General features: G+C 34.9%; 1 long non-coding RNA gene across 2 annotated transcripts; it reads right to left on the reverse strand.

Annotated features, from left to right (window-relative positions):
* LOC110699743 lies at positions 1–3,903 on the reverse strand. 2 transcript variants are annotated; one of them, XR_002506985.1, is made up of 3 exons: positions 3,529–3,903; positions 508–781; positions 1–367 (listed from the first exon to the last, which is right to left on the reverse strand). It is a non-coding gene; the product is annotated as an uncharacterized LOC110699743 (long non-coding RNA). The 2 variants fall into 2 exon arrangements; XR_002506984.1 differs by having other exon boundaries at positions 508–733; positions 3,529–3,901.
* Between the last annotated feature and the right edge of the window lie 6,356 nt (positions 3,904–10,259).

Consider the following 10,259-nt stretch of genomic DNA (forward strand, 5'->3'; position numbering starts at 1 on the left):
TTAAAAAAAAATGTCCAGCACATACTGGACAGGAGATTTCACATGCTTATATCAAATAATATGATAAATTTATATTTACACTTAATATATATTATATTTCTAGAAGTGCTCATAAACCCATCACATTATATGATTAAAAATGTTAATAATTAAAAAAAATAATAAACCGGGAACACCACATCACCACCAACAACACTGCAGCAGCACCCAAAAGCATCAGTAGCAACAAAGAGCCCAGCAACTAAAGAGCAGCAGCAAAACGTCATCTAAGAACAACTGCAAAGCACAACAGCAACTAATTAAGAGCAGCAGGCCAGTAGCAACCAAATCACTTTAGCATTGACCAATGCCCAAATTTTCATGTTCCCTGAAAAAATCCAAAGTTTTATTATCTCCAAATCACTTTAACATAAGTTCAAATCTCATAAGTTCGTATAAGACGACAATACTACAACTACAAAAGATTTAAAATCTCACAAGACTTCGTGTATGATGTATGATGCTTACCTAGAAAATCATCAGTCAAATTTCCTGCATCATACTTCCTAGGATATACGTCAGTGTTTGGATGCAAGGACAAGATTTATCACATTTTTTGCAACTTAAAGAGACAGTAATTTACCGGATTCAGAAGGCCTTTGTAAGGCTCATAATCTATCAGCAAAGTGTTTAATTCAGAAAACAGAACCCCTGCTTTTGAAGGAGCTGTTGAGGTATGCCAAAGTTTCTTGAGCTGTTTGAAAAAAAGCGGCTTGTGTTCAGACACTGCTAGCTAGTGTATCTAGATTCAAAAAAAAAAATTAAATAAAAAAAAGTATCCAGATTCACTTTCTAGCATATCATAGAACAAGTTTCAGCTTCAGCTCATTCGGGATATGAGCTAAGGCATAAAGATTGAATCTATGCCATCCCTGCTCTTACAAATGTTAGAACTTGCCATTGTTGAGGAAGATGCCGCATATGTAGGTTTGAATAATTCACTATGTTGATATGCATCACCTTCTTCGTTATCATCACTTTCATCATAGTTGCGCAGTTGAGTCTTTGACACAAGCTTCCAACCTTTATTTAGATTGTCGATGGCGTAAAAAGCTTGTCTAGCTTGACTAGCTAATATATATGGTTCATTAGTTTTTAATTACTAATTGCAATTAACACTAACAACTCCATATTCATCGGCTTTGACTCCTCTAATATTATCATATACGTCCCACCAAATACAACGAATTAGTACTACTCAATTTTGCCCAAGATATTGGATCTTTATTATAGCAGTCACTATTCCATAATAATTAATGTTCTCCTCTTCATTCCCTGTGTTTCCAATCACAACCACCCCACTATTTTGTGTTCTCAAGGTTTTATCACGACTTTCTATGTGAAACCTATATCCATTAACAATATAACCAGTGAACGATGTAACATATTGTGTTGGCCCTAGTGAAATGAAAGCAAATTTTCCATTTCTGTGCTCTTATTAGTCTCATATAATTGGGCAACCTACCATGAAAAAAAATAAAACATAAATTTTATAATTTAACATAATGTCAAATCATATACCTCAAAACCTAAACAAAAGAATATTTTCTTACTTTATTCTTGAACCAAATTTTAAAATTTTCACACCATTCCTCTTCTGTGATTCTATGATCCATTGATTTATGAACTTCAGCATACTCTCTGTAAAATAATCATACAAATACACTTCCTAATACTGATAAGTTAATATAGAAAAAAGAATGAAGTTAGATAGGTCTTAGGTTCTTACTGAATTAAAGGTTGGACCTCATCACAATTCTTCAAAATATAAATGTGAGCTTCATCAAGCTCACTCTTCTCTAGCTCTCTAACAGTAGCAGCTCCGAACGCTCGACCATAATGACTAAAAATAGGCAGAGCATCAACATGACCTTGGAAATTTTCATAATTTCGATCAAGACGATTAAATCTTGTCTCTACATTATGCATATACCTCGAACAAAGATTCATACACTCCTCTGATAAATAACATTCTGCGATAGAAGCCTCTTGATGGGCCCTATTGCGTATATAAGACTTTAGCTGACATGAGCTCTGGCTCATTTAACCCCTCACCATGATGGTACCAAAAGGTGTACCATTTTACTATTCCATAAACTAGTAGATGTTCTTTAACTTTCTCACGATCACCGGATTCTCCATTAATACATTTATAACAAGGACAACGAATTGTATGGGTTTTCACATTTTGAAAAGCATAGTCTAAGAAATTGTCAACTCCCTCCTCATATGATGGGTCATTAACATAATCCTCGATTGCCATCCAATCCTTACTAGGAGCCATTTTCATGAAGTAAAATAAAATTATAGAATAAAAACGAAAAAAAACTACAAAGGAAACCGCAAACAATAAAAAAGGCATGAATTTAGTATATATTATCAAATTCTTGTCTTACATTTTCAGATTATGGGTTTCAGTTGTTATCCTTTTACGCAATCAAAATATCATAGTGTAATTGAAACAACATATATATCCAATTTTTCAAGAAATAAAGAAAGAAATATTATTATTACTTTAATGGAAGTACATGGAGCAACCTTTAAATAATCAAATCTAAAGTAAGTGCCCAGCCATTATCTTGTTTAATAAAAGGTTAAGGTTCACTTTTCCCTATAATTATTCCTAATTTATATATTATTGTAGTCTCCCAATATACTCTAGCACACATGATGATGTAACTAACATCATCTTACATACACACCAAAAATGGCCCGACAAATATCCACACACCATTAAAACTAATATCAGACCAATAACCACGAAAATATAATGATAAAAGCAAAATTTATATGCTACTTATATCATTAGAACAACTATGGATTTCATAATTTCAGATTAGATGTGTATGTATGTCGAGATTGATATGTACATACATATACATATACATATACATATATATATATATATATATATATATATATATATATATATATATATATATATATATATATATATATATATGTGTGTGTGTGTGTGTGTGTGTGTGTGTGTGTGTGTGAGAGTATATATGTGTATATATGTATGTATATAACATCATAAATTTTCTCAAATTAATTCACATAAACCACCGATTATCTATAGCTACTTATATATGCTAATTTACACAGCTAATATTCCAGCCAACATTTTATTTAATTAAAAGTATTGAAAAAAATTTACATCATGTATGCGTAGATAACAAAGGATAAGAGACAAATTAAAGGAAATAATTTAGAGATACATGCAAATAGTTAAACAAATTAGAAAACAAGAATCAGATTGTTAAATCAAGGATTCAATAAAACATCAAACTTTTTGACTAAAAATCAAATGAAACTACAATAGAAAAGGGGTAAATTTGATGAACCTGATTGAAATCAGGCCTAAAATTAAAATCAAACAAAGGAAAAACTTCAGATTTTAACAAATTAACAAGTCCTTCAATATATTAAATTGAAACTAAAACTTAAACTGCAATTTTGTAATTCAAAAGAGATGTAATAACATACCGATTATTGAATATATCCTTCGTTGTCTTCTAAGTTTGAGAAAGAATAGACCTTGATCAGCAAGATTTAGGAATACAGCTTCCGATTATCCTCGAATTGGGAATTTTAGAGTGAATAGGTTTTGATTGGGAAAACAAGGGTTTCTTTTAGGAGTTCAATGCAGCGGGAGGTAAGAGTGAAAAATAGAAATTTTATCGGTTCAAAATTTTAATCCCGCCGCGTCCGATTTGTTTTTTTTTTTGGTATTATTTTCTATTTCTAGATTATTAACGACAGACATTTAACATTATTTTGTCATTGTGCAGACAATAGTCTAATTTCACGAGAAACATTTTTAGTCCTCGTTATAAGTATGCTTTTAACAATGAATTTTTTATGTCGTCGTTATTGGGTCGTTGTTAATTACTTAAATTCTAGTAGTCACCATCTATTGGCTCTTCTCAAAATAATATCTTTGCATACACTTAGCCTTTGCAGCCTAACCATAGTGTCACTTTCATAGATATATGACCAAAATATACTTCCCTTAGGAACCCTTTGTCATAAAATCTTAACTCAACGCTGAAGCATGCCTTGTCATATCAACATCAATCATCATTACATCACAAAATATAAAGTACTTAGCCTCCGCGCTTAAGTTACCTAAATACTTTCATTATCGAGTCAACTAGGATAGTCTAAGATGTTACAATCCTTGTACTGAGAGAGACAGCGTCAACGGATTAAGCTCATTCAACATGCACCTTCAAAAACTCCGCCTCTTTCTTTTTTCACGTCTTTCTTTTTCGGAAGAAAGTCAGTACCCTCCACAAAAATGACGGAAATTTTTTGCTTTTTTGCATTTTTCGAGTCGCACGATCACATTACAATGCACAGACGAGTCATGTACACATTGAGTCATGTCGTGTTATCACATTAAGTCAACACTATGCACACACGAGTCACACGAAGTGACTAATCATTAAGTCAAGTTTATACCTTGAGTCGTGTCAAGAAAATGAGTCAACCAACACTAAGTCTTAGGTCAACCTTAATTATATGAGCAAAGTCCTACAGTCTAAAATATAAATGCAAGTACATTCTAGTGAGTAAGAACATTCCCGGATTTTTTCGAAAAGCCGCGAATGAAAACCTGACTCCAGCGTCAAACGACAAAGCATTCGCCTGGCGACAGAGCAAGAACGCGGCGACAATATGTTCTGGCGAGCGCTGGTGCAGCGACGAGATGCGTGGTCCCATATTGGATTATGCGGACCTCATATGGTATTTTCGGGTTCCTTGGTACGCCAGTTAGCCCCTATAAGCAAATTGACATGATTAGTAGTTGGCTCAATTACAATCGTGGTAAGTCATTGACCTGATGACGATCGTCTCACTTAGCTTAAGCGTCTAAGCTTTGGCTCATTACAAGCACCAAGGCATCGATTCAAAAGCAAGCACTTAAACGACAATTTTTCCAAGATTGGATTGTCATCCCCAACCGGAAATATTTTCAAATATGTATTGTCGCGCATTATTTTTAAACAACAATTTTTCCAAGATTGGATTGTCATCTCTAGTAAAGTTTCCAAGCGTGGATTGCCGTGCTTCTTCTCTGTTTGGCAATTTTTTCCAAGTTCGGATTGTCATCGCTGGAAAGTTTTCCGAGATTGGATTGTCATACACCCAGTTCCCTATGGCAATATTTCCCAAAGGATTGTCGTAGGTCTCTATTCATCATAAAATTCGGCAAATGTTCCTCAACGTGGATTGTCATTTATTTTAGTAAGTGGCAAATTTTCCCAAACTGGATTGTCGATCGACTCTTTTTTGGCAAATTTCCAAGGTGGATTGCTTTCAAGAGTTATATTCCAAGATGTATATTGTCGATCGTAGCAAATTTCTTATGACAGATTGTTACGACGCATTGACAACTTTTCCCAAAATTGTATTTTGGCAAATTTTCCGAGATACGGATTATCGCTTCATCGTGGCAACATTTGCAAGGATGGATTGTTACGAAGCATTGACAACTTTCCCTAAGTCGGATTGCCATACATTATACAAGAGTTGTGTTGGCAACTATTCCCAAAGAAAAGAGGATTGTCATCACCCAAAGTATCGCAACAATTGAGGATGGCTTCAGGCGGAGCAATCTTTGATCATATTCCCTGGCTTGCGAAAGATAGTCACAAGGCGGTATAAGGTTATTTCAGGCGAAGTAATCTTCGATAGTATTCTCGGGCTTGGAGAAAACTATCACAACGAAAATTGGAGGCAGTTACAAGCGTAACAGTCTTCAAGCGGTATCCCCTAGCTTGAGGAAGATCGTCAAAGCTCTTTGTTCAGAGACGCATGGATATACCAAAAAAGCTCTATTGCAGGGTTGTAGAGGGTTGTCACAACAACCATGCAACAAATCGGCTACTCCAAGAGACGTGTGCTCGACGGTGCAAGATACGCATTTCTTAATTCTCTTATCTGTTTTAACTAATTCTATTTTGCAGGTATCGGCGTTACAAGAATGATTTAGGATTACAGAACTTTTTGAATCATTCTTTGTCCCTATCAATATTTTGACTTTTGTTTTCGAAACTTGCCTGTCTCCAAACTTAGTCAAAGTGGGGGCTTCTGTAGACATCCATTTGTGTCTCCCTAAAACCAAACCTAGTGATGAATACCTTTTATGTTATTTGATTATCAAATGAGGTGAAGGTATGAAAAGTCTAATGTTGCGATTAATTTTTATAAAAAATCTCTCTTTCTGTTTTCGAAAACCTACTCTATTTTATGAAAATAGTCAATCCAGTTTAGTTTGTTTCATGATAAGGTTCCAATAATAGTTTAGTTGGGTGGGGCTTGAAAATATCTTTTCAACGATAGATTATAGGCCCAATTCTGATGAATAATGAGTAAGTTATTGCCAAAATACTAAACTGGGCCTGGTTTGGTTCTTATATGCGGCCCAATGATCTAGAGGAGGGCCTATTATTAATTATCATTCCTAAATCTATTAGTATTTATTTTAGTCTTCTAAAATAATCTAGAAGGTTCTTTTGATTCCTAATGGAGTTTTCACACTTTATCTTTTTTCGATAATCAAATGACATGAAAGGTATTCATCACTGAGTTTGGTTTTGGGGAGACAAAAATGGGTGTCTGTAGTACCGACTTTCTCCCGAAAAAGAAAGACACAAAAAGGAAGAAGTTTTAGATGGTGCATGTTGAATGAGCTTAGTCAAAAGTTGTTTGATACTATCTCTCAAGGTTCAAGGATTAATTTATCCTAGGCTATCTTTGATGAAAATATTTAGGTAACTTAGGCACGGAGGCTAAGCACTTCATACTTTGTGATGCAATGATGAGTGATGAGTGATGAGTGATTTTGTTATGACGAAGTATGCTTCAATTTTGTGTTAAGATTTCATGACAAAGGGTTCCTAATGAAAGGATTATTTGGTCATGTATCTGTGCAGTGTGTGAAAGTGACACTAAAGTTAGGCTGTAAAGACTAAGTGTATGGAAAAATATTATTTTTAGAAGAGTCAAATAATGGTGACTCTTAGGCTAGGTAAGCTAATGATGTAAGGATCAAGCCCCCAAGTCTAGCTCTAAATGGATAAGGATGAGCATAAGGGATCCCTTGATATGATCATGGTGTGAGTGTGTGAATGTGAATATGAATATGAATGATTTTTTATTACGGCCGCACCTCGATGTGAGGTTGCCTACGTATCCGTTAGGAATCAGGCCGAACGCAGCTCTAGCCGAACCTCGCAAACTTATATGTATACCTCAAAGAGGTCTTTTAAGGGTTGTAACGTGGTTAGGCTAAAGGTTTGAAGAAGAAGGAGATAAAGGCTCAAGACCCTCGATAAGCCCCAAGGTGTGCAACCCTGCTTTTGAATCTTTATATTTTTATGCTTGAGGCTTTCAACTCTTTTTTAGCTCTCTTTTCTTTTTTTTCGTTCATATTTTGCTCTCTCTTTTGTTTTTGCATTTATTTTATTTTTATAAGTATGGGAAATCCCGATCATGCGGTCTATCACTCACTTGGCATTCATGTTTCTTAGGAACGGTACCAAGCACTCAATAAGAAACGCAATCTGAGACGTGTTCATATCAAAGACATTGGAACACTTGCCCTTTTGTACACTTTTATTATTATTATTATTATTATTATTATTATTATTATTATTATTATTATTATAATTATTATTATTATTATTATCATATGTATATATATATATATGTATATATATATCATCAAGCTTTCGAAATTTCATAAGTTGCACACCATCCCATCCCAAGGTTAGATAGATGTGGGTTGAATAAAGAAAAGTCAATCGTTAGATGAGGCTCGAAGTGGTTTATCAAGAAAGGATTACATATTTGAAGGGTAAAAGATGATATGATGTGGCTATAAGGGATGCCTCAAATCATTGGTATACCTTGCGCTTAGTTCGGCATGGATTTTTTTCATTTTTGTTTTTTATGTTATGTAATGAAATGATTATATGCAAGAAAATAAATGCTCATTTTTATTAAAGGAAAAGAAAGAATGATCCTACAAAATAAATCTAAGGGGAATAAAAAGTTGCCTATGTTAAACTTATTGGGGAAGGGTTAAATAAAAGAAATAGTAAAAATGAGGTCACGAAATCTTGTCGTTAAAGCTCGCCTTGTGTTGTTTGCTTTATCATCACTCGCTCTTCTTACTAGCTGGAGGTATGGGAAGCTTTTTATTGTCGATCAAATGTTGGATAGCCTCTTTTAGCTTCCAACAGCTCTTAGTAGTATGACCCCTACCTTGATGGTCCTTGCAATGTGCATCTGGATTCTAACTAGGCAATCTTTTTTCAGGTGCGGTATCTTGAATAGGTCCAATGGGAGTAATGAGTCCCTTAGTATGGAGTCGGTCGAAGGAAGCTTCGTAGCTCATCCCAATGGGGGTGAAGTCTTTCCTTAGTTGCTTCTTAGATCCTTAGTTATCCATGGCTAAAACTTCACTGATATCAAAGGTACTAACATTTTTACTAGAGTGGGCGTTTTCGGAAGAAGAAGGATTGTCATTCTTCTTTCCTTTCCAGCCACTGTGGTTACTATTGTTAGTAGCTTTTTGCTTTGTGAGGTCATCTTTGATCTCGATGCCTATGTCATAGACAACCTTGAAAGTATTCAAGTTGTGTTGATATTTTAAGTGCTTTGAATACTTTTCTTGTAAATTTTTGATGAACATCCTCACGGATTATTTTTCAGTAAGGACATCGATCATGTTAGCGGAAGTTTCCCTCCACTTGTTGAATAAGGAGGTTAATCCTTTGTTTTCTTTTTGTTTTAGCATCTCAAGTTGTCTCTGGTCGGTTTCAATTTGAATATTACACTTATATCTATCAATGAAAGCGTTTTTTATTCCATCCCAAGTAGAAGTCTTCTCTTTATCAAGGGAGAAGAACCAATGTTGACAAATGGTTTCAAGAGATAGCGAGAATAAAGAGTGAAAAATACTCTTATAAATCCCTTTAATGTTCATTACAGTTTCAAAGGACCTTAAATAAAATTAAGGATTGTTAGCTGGCTTAAACATAGGGATGTCATTGGCATTGAACTTCTGCGGAAGAAGCTCCTTGTCCACTGAGACCCCTTGTGAGCTTATGCTCTTGAATCTATAGTCATTGGATATTTTGCTCAAGCTTTCTTGAGGGTCATTGATTTGAAGGGTTAAAGCCTTCAACACCTCAGTCACGTCTGCCATTTGTTTCTTAAGCTCATTGACTTCTTCTTGACTTGCCATTGTCTTCTTAGCTTTTTTCTTTTGACGAATCGGTTTATCAAAAAGTTAAACTTGAATAGAGGTGTTGTCTTTGACTAATCGCCCTTCTCTCCTTGACCAAATACTGTGGAAAGGAAATTAGGGATAAGATTTTTATTATTTTTAGCTAAAGCTCAATTGAACATGCAAAGATTGAAAGAGGATAAGGAAGAGAATAGAAATGGAATGGACCCTCAACTCAAAATGATGGAAAAACGACTCATGCATGAACCTAAGACATGGTCATTGTGACATATACGAAGTGTGTTCTAAGACTAGTGAGTGTAAGTGACATGTTAAGACTCGTGTCATGACCATGTGGCTAGACTATGTGACTAGACTAAGTTAAGACTTCATGTACATGCATTAAACTTGACAGGCTGCGGTATTTTGGTCATAACTTTTGATATGTGACTCTTATTTGGATGAAACAAACGCCAAATTAAAGATAAAACTCAGGGCTACAGATCCATAGGTTTTACGACTCGTAAATCTTTCTAGAACTACGGATATGACTAAAACAGGTTGACTTGATTTTAGACATATGTATTAGCTCAAATTAATTAATCAATTAATTAAGCAAAGTCTTTTAGTCCATGGTTAGCTTATTAAGACTTATTTACAAACAAAAGTCAAACTAAACATTTAGTTTAGTCACATAATAAGTATGCACAAGTAAGAGATGCACAAATAGTGAAGTAGTCACAATATGATGCAATGAGTTTGCAACCTAACCATGGCTCTAGTTCTGTAAAGTTCAGGATATGGGTTAGTCAAAGAGGGTCCATGTTTATGAGTCCAGATGCACCGCGCGGAAGACTTACCTTGGGAAGGGTTGGCGCGTGTGGATGGGACCCCGCGAGTTAAACTTGCTTCCATGGTTTGGTGAATTCAACATTCTCAGATGTACCCTTTGTTGCTCAGAGCGATCAATCGGGTA

Source organism: Chenopodium quinoa, unplaced genomic scaffold (assembly GCF_001683475.1).
Source record: "Chenopodium quinoa cultivar QQ74 unplaced genomic scaffold, ASM168347v1, whole genome shotgun sequence".
Classification (NCBI taxonomy): Eukaryota; Viridiplantae; Streptophyta; class Magnoliopsida; order Caryophyllales; family Amaranthaceae; genus Chenopodium; species Chenopodium quinoa.